This window comes from Hemibagrus wyckioides, linkage group LG14 (genome assembly GCF_019097595.1).
Source record: "Hemibagrus wyckioides isolate EC202008001 linkage group LG14, SWU_Hwy_1.0, whole genome shotgun sequence".
Taxonomy (NCBI): domain Eukaryota; kingdom Metazoa; phylum Chordata; class Actinopteri; order Siluriformes; family Bagridae; genus Hemibagrus; species Hemibagrus wyckioides.
The window spans coordinates 15,307,871-15,322,255 of NC_080723.1; positions in this window are offsets into that span (position 1 = coordinate 15,307,871).

Consider the following 14,385-nt stretch of genomic DNA (forward strand, 5'->3'; position numbering starts at 1 on the left):
AATATCTTTTTTCCGACTTGGTATTTCAGCCCTTAATATTGGAAGAAATCTACGGTCCGACAGAGTGTTACCTAACTGCCTGTTTAAATGCACAAACTCTTGCATTATGAGTCATTTAGATAAATGTTTAATTATCGATTCTCACGTAAAATCCAAAGAAACTATTAAACCCGATCCTTGTGTTAGTTATCTTTAAATGTGGCGACATGTTGGCTACTCAAACAATCGATTCATGCCACTTTTGACAAATAGCTTATAGCACTCCTTTGACAGCTCGGTTATTCTGGGCGCACGTTGAAACAGTCCATTTCAGCACATCATTTCCAGGGAAGTCTACCAGTGTGGGCCAGCTTTGGTCAACAGGAAGAAATTTTAGAACCACCTAAAATGCATGCAACATTTTACTATAATTTTCTGCAGGCTTGATCGTAGTCCATTTTTTTCCCCGAAAAGGAGAAGGAGGAGGACATGCTCCGTATATGGACACTCACTTAGACAATCTGCATCAAATCTTTTCTTTAGTACACTTATAGCTTTTTTTTCATGTGATCTTAGCTTCCACTCATTACAGAACAGATACTTTAAGTACTATAGCATGAAGGTTCTATTTAGAATCCTTAAGGGATCTCTCAAAAGGACAGAAGAATCATTAAGAGAATTGTTAGAAAAGTATTGTTAAGAATCCTTAAAAACTTTTTTGGGAAGGGGAGTTATTAAACTTGCTTTAGTTTTTTTTTTTTTTATTAAGAATTTAATAACAGTTGTGACAAAAGCATTAAATAACATTACAAGGTCAACAGGCAAAATATGATCAAACAAATAAATTTAATAAACCCCAAACAACCTTCAACTCTGTTTTTACTTACTTCAATATTTTAGCATATTATGATAATATTAAAAAAAACTCACTGGTGGGTGGATCTTAGAAGAATACACACCTAAAATGTTTATTGGACAATTGGAATAAAGAGTAAAGTCCCTTTCTGAGAATTAGCCACACCCACTCAATAAACAGTGATTTTGAGGTAGAAATCAATGGAACTAGCTAGTCATCAATATACACACAGCACACAAGTAGTGTTAATTAAGATATGGTTGGCATTTTTAAGGCTAGGGTTAGCCTTAAACAGTTAACAGTTAACAACAGGATCTAGTTGGCATCATTTACAGCGCTGTTGGTAGCCTACAAGCCCATGACCAACTGGATGTTTGATAGCCATCTGGATGCGGTTATACAAGTCAGAAGTTAATCATGCAATAAAAGATTGAAGATAATAATGTTTCAGTTCAGTTTTTTTTTTCTGGCAATGCAAGTGTTAGGCGTTATTCTATTGCAGCACAAATCCCTATAATAAAAATGTTACTCGTTGGTTGCTCACTTACTTTACATGGTTAATAATTCTTTATATTCCAATGTTGTTCTTCATGGAGCTCTGTGGCTCTGGGGTAGGCTTCTACTCACAGTCCACTGAAATGAATGGTTGAAGAACTCTTAAGGGTTTGAGGCTGCAGTGTAGCTGGGTCTTCATCAGTTTTGTTGAACATAAAGTAATAAGATATGAATGTTTTACTAGCCTATAAAATAAGATGTTTGAAGGCAACTAATAGAAATCAGTGTTTCTGTTTATGAAAGTTAGATACTTAGTTGGGAGCTTATTGGTGAGGTGGCTTACATTAAGATATAAGTGATGGTTAATTAACAAAATAGGTGACAAAAAGGTATGCTAGTTACTTTTCATTTCATCCCCAAGTTTAAGTGGGCATGAATAAAGGAAAACTTGTTTTCAAATACCACTTGACCATGTTTTGGGGTTTTATTGTTCATACTGTACTCTTAATCTTTGACCAAGGGGTTGTGTTTATTAATAGAGACTGTTAAGCACTTCGGTAAGTCGCTCTGGCAAAGGACGTCTATAATGAATGTCAGAAATGTAAATGTTAATGTATATTTAATGTATATTTAAGACATTTAGGTCGCTGAAGGTTCGAAGATGGAGCCCAAAGTACCAATGTTTTTTTTTTGTTGTTGTTGTTAAAAATTACACAATGAAAAAATATATGACGGATGTGCGTTATTGCAGTTCAGATAAATAGCTAATATTTTACTTGATTATAGTAAAAGTTCCCCTTAATTTTTCTACACAATGGTCTCAACGTCACCAGTGAAAGGAAAAAGAATTTGTTATAGACCAATTTTACAAACTTGATATTTTCCCATTCATTCTCCGATTCATAGAAACTAGAAACTACATGTATAAAAGATTAAAAATAAATAAATAAATAAAGTATTGACAACTAACTTTTACTTTGATAAAGTAATTCGTTTTAGCCCGATCTAATATTACAAAATGTTGTATTTATTTTACAAGCTATATGATGATTAAAAAAAAAAAAATCTTACTGTTTAAGGTGTTTCAGTGTCACTGTGTGTCTGACCTCTCACATGTAGTTCTGTGGATTGGTATTGAGCGGGTCTGAGCCGTGAATGATTTTTGGAGAGCAGCACATGAGCGGTGATCCAGCAGACTCTCTGGCAGGTCGGCCCGACTCCCCGACATGCTCTCTTGGCTGATTTCTATGCCATATGCCTTTCCCTCCTAGTGAGAAACGCGAGGGTTTTTGAGATTTGTGTGAACTGGTGTTTCCTGTTTTTTTGTCTGATGAGTTATTTGCATTGTTTTTTTTTTACTTCACTATAGATGTATATGGTGCATTTTAATGCCCTATTTATTAAGTTCATGCAGTATTGCTTAGGTTCTACATACGCATGTCGTCTGGTCACATAAATTGATACACCATATAAATTGACCACAGTGTGTGTGTGTGTGTGTGATATTTGCAAGTGCTGTCCGTTTTACAGTGTAAGGTAAAACGAGATGCTTTCATATGCTCCATCTCACCCGAAGGGCACAGCTTTATTTTCAGACATGCAAGCTGCACCGTAATGGCTGTTTTAATATCTGTGCTAGACCCCTATTAATAACGGCTTTGCGCTAAAGCCTTATTTTTTTGTATTAGCGATATTTTTCACAATTTGCGTAAAGAGAAGTTAATCGGGAAAAATCCGCGCCTTGTGTCCTAAGACTCTTAAACGTCGGCAAATTATTCAAGATTATATCAATCATTGCGCAGACACATTAAATGCTCAATTCTCCGGAGAAAAGCAGCCGTATAAAATGGGAAAAAATAAAGGAATAAAAGTGAACGATTTGTCTCGGAAATGACCCCCTGGATTTACATAATGGGGGTTTGCGGGTGGTGGGCCGCGGGCGCCGTTTTTATTGCGCTTGTCTGCCGTGTTATCAATTTCTCCAAGTTTACTAAAGAGCTGCGTGAAATTCAAAGAACACACTTACATCCACATAGGGGAAGAAAGAGATATAGGCTTGACGGGGGAGATGCAGAATTAAATGATAAAGGCTCTTATCCTATAAGGTTTTTATACGCCTACGTTCTAAACAACACTGAAGGCGGAATATGAATTAAACATGGTAAGTAATAGCGCATTGAAACAACCACCTGTTTATTGAGAAGATACAGAGTTTAAAGAAACCTAGATGACCGAGAAGATCGGGCTGAGGAAACTGCACTCATAAAAAAAAGCGAGAAAAACAAACCAAAACTCAAACTATATTCAATGTGAACGCTTTTCTCATTGGAGTTTATTTTATTGCGTCAAATATAATCACGTGACACACCGATCTTTGCTCTCCAAGATGTTCTCTGCCACGGTCATATGTATTTTAATTCAAAGTGTCTGAATTTACATTGATTTTTATTTTCCAAGAACACTTTTTATGCTTCTTTTGAACACATTTAGCGTCAAATGATCTACAGACCAGAAATGACGCCTAATGTCGGGCTCTAACTTGTCAAATGTATTGCATATCAGCCTCCTTAAAAAAAATAAATGAATAAATAAATAAATTCCAGCTGCAACACCATCCATATAAGTGGATCACACATACAGAATATGAAAAGCTGCGTGGAATCTTTGGTAAACCCGATTAACTTAAATCTCCATTCTCTGTGAACAGTGATAGTACCAGTCACAGCATGCTGCTCAGTTGCTTAAATTTGAGATTACACTCAAAACTAGGAATATAAAAAAGCCAAGGGGGGTGTTTTAAAATGAATATTTTCATAACTGATTCCATCAGTGAACTAAGGAACTCATTTAGGTCTATATTCATATAGTCTAATAAACTTATATCTGAAATGATAGTCTGATGCTCTTTGATATTAATAACATGCTTTCTCTGAGGGATTCATTCAAAAGTAGGTAAAAATGCAGGAGCTTTCTGAAGAATGTTGTGGGGAAAAAATTTAATAAAAATTTGTCTGATATTTCCTCCACCTGTGCATTAAAAGGCCTGCAACGATTTCATTAAAGCTTACTTTGGAGAGTGTATATTGTTATATGCACATATTTACTTAAAAGTGAGAGACAGAGATACAGACAGGCAGAGAGTGAGAGAGTTCTGTGAGACAAGTTTAGAGAACAAGAACTAGTGAAGAGCTGAGTAATTGTGTGCCATAGTTATTCGCACATAGGGAGTATGAGTGAGTCTGTGTGTGTGTGTGTGCACATATATATATATATATATGTATGTATGTATGTATGTATATATATATATGTAGACAGAGAATGACTTGAGAATCACCCTGCACCTGCATCATATTGCTGAATATTGTAAAAGGCTGTGTGTTCTGATTAAACTTGAATGCAACAGATTTTCTTGTGATGCGTAAACATCGGCATTTCTCTTTGTGTTTTTTAAGGTCTCTTTCATTTTTAATTTCATCCAGATGATTCTGTTCTGTCTGCATAGAGAAACTTTTGTTTTTATTATTTTGAGCTGGTATCAAATGAATCAAAATAGACCTTAACAATGTGAAAAATTCCAAAAACAATTACAGTACACACACAGTATTCACAAAAGCATCAGAGTTTTATCTGATAGACTGAGATCCACATAGTCCATGGAATAAAAAAACAAAAAAACATTTCAAATGTCTCCAGAGATCATCTCCAGGTGAGGAAGTGTAGACACATGTTTTGCGCCTGAATACTGGACAAAATGGTGGTTTAAGACAGACATTATATAAAACCTGCAGGTCTACAGTTTTTCTGCAATGTACAGCATATGAAGCTGAGTACGTCTCAAAATCAAATTAATTGAGAAGTGAAATCTGATACACAGATATGTAATCCAAACCTATTGCTTTACCAGAAGAAAAGGTTTGGTACAATACTGCCACTAGTGGTCAGGTGAAAATGCATTCTTTATGGCTCACAAAGCTGAATCTTTCTACCTTTATACCTTTTTGGTATAAAGTGGTTTTGTCTTTTAAATTGCATTTTTTTCATATTGCACCATTTCTGTTGATAAAGCAGACCTTAAAGATGTGCAAATATTAACTGTAGTTGCAGTATTATATCAGTGGTTAATATTGTGCCTGTGATCCAGTAATTCTAAAGTGCAGGAAGTCCAGAAAGTTGCTGTAGACCACTTTCCAAGTTCACATGACATGTCTGTATGCACACATACCTGAAGGCGAAATGTTTTGGAGCTAAATTGAAGCAAACAGGTTAGCTCATGACTCTCTGTCCTTTTAGGTTTGTCACAGCTATGATCACCAAGTAAACCATCAACCCCTGGCCTGATAGTATCATTGAAATCTGAGCAATGACAGCTTAGTTTTCATCACGTAAAATGCCAAAAATGAGATTGGCCAGATGCTGTGAAATGTTCCAGATGAATAAATTGAAAACTCAACATGTAACCCAATATATACATTTGAAGATTCATGAGTCAAGAATTTATTTGTTACACACAGTATAGTGTACACAGTGTAGTGTATCATATAGTGTACACAGTATACAACTTGCAGTGAGACCTAGTTAAAAAAAGAATGAATAGATATTACATTGTATACTGTATACACACTTAATCAAGAATATAAAAATGTCTGACCACTAGATATTCCAAAGGGTTGGATATTTTATAACTTGTTTATTTTGACAATGACTTATTTGCCTGGATACTTATCATCAAACCTCAAATGTAAGCACATGTGGTTTACCAGTGTGGTGTTTTCATTGTTTACTGACTTCCAATTGCTATTTCCCCTTGGGGGAATCCTGACCACCATCTTATGAGATGTTCTATTAGATCAGTTCAAGTAAAGTTTTGTTAAGTGATATCAGAAAGCCAAGTGAAAGCTTTCAGAAGTGAAGCTTGCTCTTTCTAATCTGACTTAATATTTTTGAAAATACCAGACAAAGCTGTTAATAACGTAAAGCAGCAGCAGCAGCAGCAATATTATGAAATCTGCACTTTATTAGGAACACTATGCTAATACTGGGTAGGACCTTCTCCTGTTCTTTAAACAGTCCTTTGAAGCATGGATTCCATAAGATGTTGGAAACATTTCTTTGAGATTCTGGTCCATGTTGACTTGATTGCATCATGTAATTTCTGCTGATTTTTCAGGTGCACTGGGATTTTCCATAGACAACAGCCTTTAGAGTGGTGCGAAAAACAAAACCATCCTCTGTGTGTGGTGGGTCTGCAGATTGAAACACCTTGTTGATGAAAGAGATCTGAGGAGAATGACCAGAGTGGTTTGAGATGACAGGACGTTTATAGTAACTAACATAAGCACTCTTTACAATCATGGTGTGCAGAAGAGCACATCAAATCCTGTGCTGTATGGGCTATGACAGCAGAAGATGACATTATGTTCCTCTCCTGTCACCAAGAACAGAAATCTGAGGCAATCATGAGCACAGACTCTGAAAACTGGACAATTTATCATTTTCTGAATCCTCATCTGTCCAGTTTCAGTGAGTCCCATGAAAGCCTGAGATTGTTGTTCTTGGCACCTGAAGTCGTCTTCTGCTGTTGCAGCCCATCAACCTTGTTGTTCAATGCTTCTTGCATTCTGAAATTCTGCTCTGCTCACTATGGTTGTAAATTCTGTGATTATTTTCAGTAATACTGTATTCTTCCTGGCAGCTTGAATCAATCTGGCCATTTTCCTCAGACCTCTATCATCAATAAGGCGTTTCCACCCACAGAACTGTCGCAGTTTTTTCTGTTTTTCACACAATTCTGTGTAAACTCTAGAGACTGTCATGTGTGAAAATCCCAGGAGATCAGCAGTTTCTGAAATAATCAAAGCAGCCCAACTACTACCAATATCTATGTCACTTTGGTGTAAATATTAAAAGAAGATTTTGCGTCGTATATATTCATCATATATATGTGCACATTTAAAGGTACTAAGTAAATGTTAAAAGCACATTTAGCAGGTTAAGAAAAATAATAGTAGAGTAACATTATTAAGATATATAGTTTGACTTCTATATCTGTGTGGTAGCTTAGACACTATTTTAATAGCTATTATCTTAAGAAAAAATTATTATGTGCATAATATATATTGATGTTTTCTAAGCAGAGAACACACATACTTTTCTTTGTGTTTCGTAAAACATTGTCTAGGAAAGTCTTTGAACAATGAAGAAATTGAGCAGTATGAGATGATATGAGTCCTTTGAGGAGAAAAAAAGAATTTACCATAGAACCTGATTTTTTGCAATTTAAGAATGTAATTGGCTTTGCACTATTTTTCCAAACACCTTGAGGGCAGTGGATTGATTGAATTGAGAACTGAGAGAGAGGGAGAGAGAGGGAGGGGGGAGAGATAGAGAGAGAGAGGTAGAGAGAGGATCTGTTGTTTGATGGTTGAATGCACGGCTGGTTCACATGCTTGTGAACAAAGAGGGCTGGTCAGAAACTGCCGAGCCATGAATGGACAAAACGGATGTAAGAGAATGAATGCAAATGACTGAAATCCTACAGAGTAGAACTCACAGGAAAATGAAGACCAGGAGGATACGAAGGTTGTGTGTATGTATATATATATGTGTGTGTTTGTGTGAGAACTAGATAGCAACTGGCCTAGTACATTTCTACTTTCACTACTGCAAGAGGGAGGGTTCTATTGAGCTCCAATTAGCCCTGTTACCCCTGTGTGTGTGTGATGATACAGTGTGTGTCGCTCACTCACTCACTTGTGTGTCTCTCCCTCTCTCCGTGGACCATAGGTCACTTAATAAAAGGCGATTATCCAGTTTGTGTCTCCGTTAGCTGTTAACCTCCTCACCCCTCCTGTAGGCTGACAGCGGGGTGGGGGTCAGAGGAGGGGGAGATGGCACCAGCTGGCACCAGACTCACTGTGTCTGGCCCTGGCATCCACTCACTCAGTGTAAGACCCTGCTTCATCCGGCCTGCTGGGCCCCGACCTGGGGCTGTCTGCGCATCCTAACAACCCAAGCAACCAAACTCCACCTGTCTTGCCTCAGGCTAGAACACACACAAACACCACACGCGCACACACACACACACACACACACCAGAACATTTATTAGGCAAACCGGATAAGAGGGCAGGCTGAAGTGTGTGTGTGTGTGTGTGTGTGTGTGTGTGTTTTTAATAGGATTAGTCTGTGGTGTGTAAGGTGAGCAGGTTCTCCATTGATTCCCTATTAGCAGAGCACTTCCCATAGGACTCATCATTGAGAGAGTGAAGAAGTCAGATGGAGTGAGATAGACAGGGAAGATATGCAGATAAGACAAAGAAAGAACCCAAACAACAAAGAAATGGGAAGGACAAAACATTTGCTGCTGGAAAAAACAGGAATAAGAGAAGAATGGAAAGATTATTGGATTGGGGAAAATGACAGTGGATTCTTATACCTGAAACATTCACACACACCAAGACTTTCTTGTCAAATTTTCCACTTATTTTAGTGCAATATTTCCCTGATGCTGTGTCTATTACCTTTGAGACATGTGTATTTGTGTGTGTGTGTGTGTGTGTGCGTGTGTGCTCTGTGCTCCATATGAATGACGGTCATTTGTCATGTTCAGTGCTTTGGCTGTATAATTGTGAAAGCCCTGCGGCCTGCTCTCTTCACACAACTCAATTTGACCATCACCCCGAAACATTAATTACACACACACACACACACACACACACACACACGCTTTCATTCCCTCTTTCCCTCGTTCTTTCCCTCTTCCTCTCACTCCCTCGCCTTATGGGTCTTACTCCCCATCTCTCATTTTCATCTCTTTATTCTCTTTCTCTCTGTCTGTGGATTGTGGGGGTGGACCAGGGCAGCTGCTCTCACAGTGCTCTTGTCCATGTGAGTGTGTGTGTGTTTATGTTTGTGTGTGTGTGTATGAGCAACTTTGAGTTTGTGGTCCCCAGATGGGGGTGACCCAGGCTTACCCCTCCTGCTGAAGATCCACCTGTCACACACACTCACACGCATCTTCACAAACCCACCCAACCACGCACGTACACAAACAAACACAGATTATTATATCATCTCTATCCTACATGATTTATGTAGCACCAGAACTACGTATTTCAAGAAGTGAGCATTATAAAAAAAATACATTTCAGCATTTAAATAAATAGATCTAAAGCGTACTTACATCTGAGTGCCTTTATTCAATTTCTTATATTACATCGCATATATGCTGACAAGCATCGAGAACCCATTTGTATGATTAAGCGCCTTAAAAAAAATGATTCAGTATTTGATTTCCAAGTAAGAAATAAAAAAGATAGTCAACTCCAGAAATATTGGCACCCTCTTAAGTGATATTTGGGTGAGGTGAGGGGAAAACTGTATTAAAATAAATCATCCATATCAACACAGACGGTTGCAGGATAACAAAATCAATGTTTTTCAATGTTCATCTCAGTCTGTGTATTTAACCCTTGCTGAAAATCTGTGGTCAGAAACGAGGAGGTAAGTCCACATCGAAATATATAAGAGATTGAAATGTTATACATGCATGGAGGAAGGATCTGAAATCCTACTACAAGCATCCTACAAAAGTATGATTAATTACAATACTATTAAAATAAATAAATATATATAAAAAATAGAGTATTCATATATGAATCTCTCTCTCTCTCTCTTTCTGTGTGGAATGAAGCAGCACACTCATATCCCAAAAGTTTCAAATATTTGTCCATTTTTGCCAAAAACGTTCAATACATTACTCGAATATAAATAACCAGCAATCAGTGACTATCATTTGATTAATTAATTTTTTTAAGAGTACTAGATTATACCATTTTGGAGTTGGATCTTGTGAGAACACTAAGAATATCAAATATTTATTATATTACTAAAGCTATTATATAATACACTGATTGGTAATTAAAGCAGGACTGATAAGATAACTCATGATTACTTATCAGTTAGTAAATACCTAATTGTTAATTACAGAGCTTTCAAACATTTGGGTATGTCAGTTGTATAAAATGTGTTACTAAACCATTTTATTTGTTTTCAGTGATTCATTCATTAGGCGTTTCATTGTTCAAGCCTTTTATTTAATCTTTAACTACTAGGTGAATAAGTATGCATTAAGAAACGGTATTTTAATATACCACCAAAATATGTAAGTGTGTGAAGCGCATTCATTTTCCTTTTTGCTCCTGCGAGGATTGCTGAACCAGCATTAGTTTGTTTTTATGAGTTTGAAGTGCAGTCTAGATTTGTCACATGTGTTGAATCAGTTGTTTTTTAAACATGTCACGGATTGTAAAGTAAAGCTTATGAATCGAGACAGAGAAAAAGAGTGAGGGAAAGAAGCATGGGAAAGACGCATGAGACATCATCCACCTTCTGTCAGATTTACATTTTTCTTTTGTGTAAGGGTGTGTGTGTGTGTGTGTGTGTGTAAGGGTGTGTGTGTGTGTGTGTGTGTGTGTGTGTACGGTATATCTGAGCAAACAGAAAAATATGGAAAGTGTAGATTGTTATTGTTTGAAGTGTTTTCAGTGCATTTTAGAATGGTCCCCTATCCATTATTCTCTTCTTTGGAAAATGGGGAGCACTACATCGAACCCTATAACAGCAATACGATATGAGACAGATGTAAACAATTACATACACTACATTACACGTCTTTTCTCATCACTCTGCAACAGCCGTTGCATTCTTTTACATAAACATGCTCAATGTTAGTTAGCTCCTTATCCGCATAATTATTTGACCTAATGCTAATACAGTAACCATACTGACTATACCTTATATTTACATATCAAATAGAAAGGACTTTATAAAGCAATCTACTTTCCATTTTTGTAGAAAGTCTGAAGAGCATTTCCATCACAGTTTCCTTACTGAAGGTGCGTGATGGTTATCACAGCGCACTGTGGGAAGGAATAGTAGTTATTGCACTGGAAGTGTTTGGACCCCACTACAAAATGTTAGACCTTGAAAATAGTACACTGTGTACTGAATAGACATCATTTTAGACAGAGCATCTGCTAAATGACTAAATGTAAATGTAAATATATACATTTTTTAAGTAAGGAATAAAAGACAAGAAGATGTACTGTTTATATAGTGAATGCTGTGGAATATCTATGAAACAAGTTAATTCCATACATTATAGAGGCAATGGCCTGTTATTTTCATCTCTTTTGATGTTAATGAGACCAAACAAAATGCCAGTTTTGGTCCTGAGAAAACCCTCTGACCTGAAGTGTCAGGAAATGTAAAAGACCAACTTTACCTCCATTGACACTAGAGACTCTTCGGAAAAGGTCTCCTCACCCGGAAACTGTGCAAGTACCTGAATAACTCTCACTAAAGAAACAATAAAACATTAGAACAAGTGTATTCATATTCTAGAATAATAAAAATAAAACCTGTGATTTGAAATATAGCCAGCAATATTATCAGAGCTGATCTTATAGAAGGTTAATCAATACCAATCAAATCAAGTGTTCAGTAGTACTGGTATATATCTGGTATTACACGTTTTCCTCCAGCAAATTTCCATTAAATGGTTAACATTAGCGCTAAAGTTATTTTTTACAGTGTCACTAGACAAGTGTGTGCTCAGGGTTGAACAGCAGTGTTTTTATATTACACTAATGAAAATTCAATTCAACAAAAGGTGCAAGGCCATTAGGTGATCACTGCGTGTGTGTGTGTTAAGGTGTGATTGTTATTCTATTAGACAATGTGTCATATGTTTTTGGGGGTGTTTCCTGCCCCCTTCCTCTGGTGATAATTGATTCCCACTGCGCTCTGCTGATTGGTGTGAGGCCCCCTATGGGCCGGGAGAGGACTCAACAGCTGCCCATCTCTCACTCGCGCAACATGAAAATGCATAAAGTAAAATAGTGATTTTTTTAAAAAAATTTTTACACATTCACTCAGGTTCACAGACTGCATCCAAAGATCCAAACTTATATTCATGCATTCCCATGTACATTCCTGTTGTTAGGATGAAGTGGAATGTAGTGGAGTAGCACATATAGCACACATATAAACACACACAGGCCACTGACACTCATGCAGAGAGGCGCAAGATGGCAGGGACAAATGTAGAGCAGATTGTCCTTCACAGAGGAAACCCAAGAGTGTGAGGGTTAGGGGGTGTTTGTTAGCGATAACCGTGTGGCGTGTGTGTTGCTATCTTAGACGGACTTGATGAGGTGAGAGCAGATTAAAGCTGTGTCTTAAATAAAGCACTTACTATATGTACTATCCTAGACTACGTCTGAGTACACAGAACTGTCTAGCGTATTTCCAGAAAGACGTACAAGCATAGGGCATTTAAAAAAGACCTTAATGATGGATTATATTTTGCAAAGAAATGAAAAGGAACACCAAGCTGTCCCACCATGGAGTAAAAGCGGGGGGCTCGTAGTAGCTAGCATGACTAATATCGGCTGTAGAGCTGGCTGCATATCAAACCTTTTGTACATTCGAGTGAAAAATAGAATAATAGAAATAGAAAAAAACAACAGTTAACTAAAAAAATGAACTGATATTACACAACACTAAATACTTACATCAGTTAACCTTTTCAGACACTGTGTCTATTCAAAACAACACAACATTTCTTTCCATTTCTTTTGCAAAAGCAGTGCAAGAGAGAGCAAGTGCTGGATGTAAAGATTAGAGCTGCATGTGACAAAACAGATAATAAAAATATTTCAGAGATCATTTCAGCTAATGCAAATGAGAATTAAGATGGAAACAGAGTTGTTAGATTAGCAGATTAATATTTTTTAAAAGAAGATATACATTCATCCCTTCAACTTAACAATAAAATGTATTTTTTTAAATAGTTACGAGAGCATGAGATTATATTTCTGTTAAATGCACAGGCATGACATGAATGTGATTTTAACGTTGTGCCTAATACGTGAAAGTGCATCTAAGAAAAGCAGGATCAGATTTAAAATACAGGAGACTTTATGAATTTAACATCTACATTTACATGTTCTGCTGTAAAATACTTAAGGTAACATATACAGTCTGAAACTACTGGGATTTATTCACTGTACAGTGATAGTTACCATTTTCAGGTCAAACAATTCTACCTGATCGCATGCGTCCCCCTGTGCTTGAGCGGCGTATGGGTAAATCTCTGAACTAATAATGCTTAATTACAAATTAATTGAGCATCAGCTGTAATGCGATCGTCCTTAACTAATTAACATAACATGTTTCTGATGAGTGTGGGTGGGAGGCACTGTGCTGCGCTGTTCATTTACAGAAGGGAGATATGACAGACACAGGAGTAAAAGAGTGTAATATTTCTGTGTGTGTGTGTGTGTGAGTTTAAAGATTGGTAGTTCACTCTCTTGCTGCACTCTAACACTAGTAATTGGAGGTTTAAGTGACCACACAATCACACACCCAGACCTCCTGGATGAAACCACAAGCTGCAATCTATCATTTTTAATTGCTGAGAAATGCATTAAAATAATAAAGCGCATTGTGAGCGGCCAGAGTGATGAATAGGTCCTGCTGCCTCTATCGCATTACCTGCTCTCACAGAGATATTGCGAGCAGCATGTGCTGAGACACATGTGACTGTTATTCAATAACAAAAGTTGCATATTAAATTCCATCACAGCCCACAATGAATGTGTGACAGAGGGAGGGAGACGGAGAGTGAGAGGGGTCTTTCGTTTGGACCGCCTTTAATCATTCTCCTGGAGTGACACCGATCTTGAACACCGGGCCCTTTGTGTCCATTCGGATGAAATCTATCAGTATTAGAGCACTTGTTTTGCCTCTTTATTTGTTTATTCTGTACTCATATATCTTTGTTCTTTTCCTTGTGCTTCTTTGCGATGAGTGTTCAGAGTATATTTTAATACCTGGATGGTGAAATGTAGCATTAACCCAGCTGTTATCACATTTTCACAATAATTCTCAGTTGAATTGACATGATTGCTAATTGCAGTGCTAATGATTTAGGCAATTATGTTTCTGAACAGCAAAACAGCACCGGATCATGTCATTATTTTTCACTTTTAT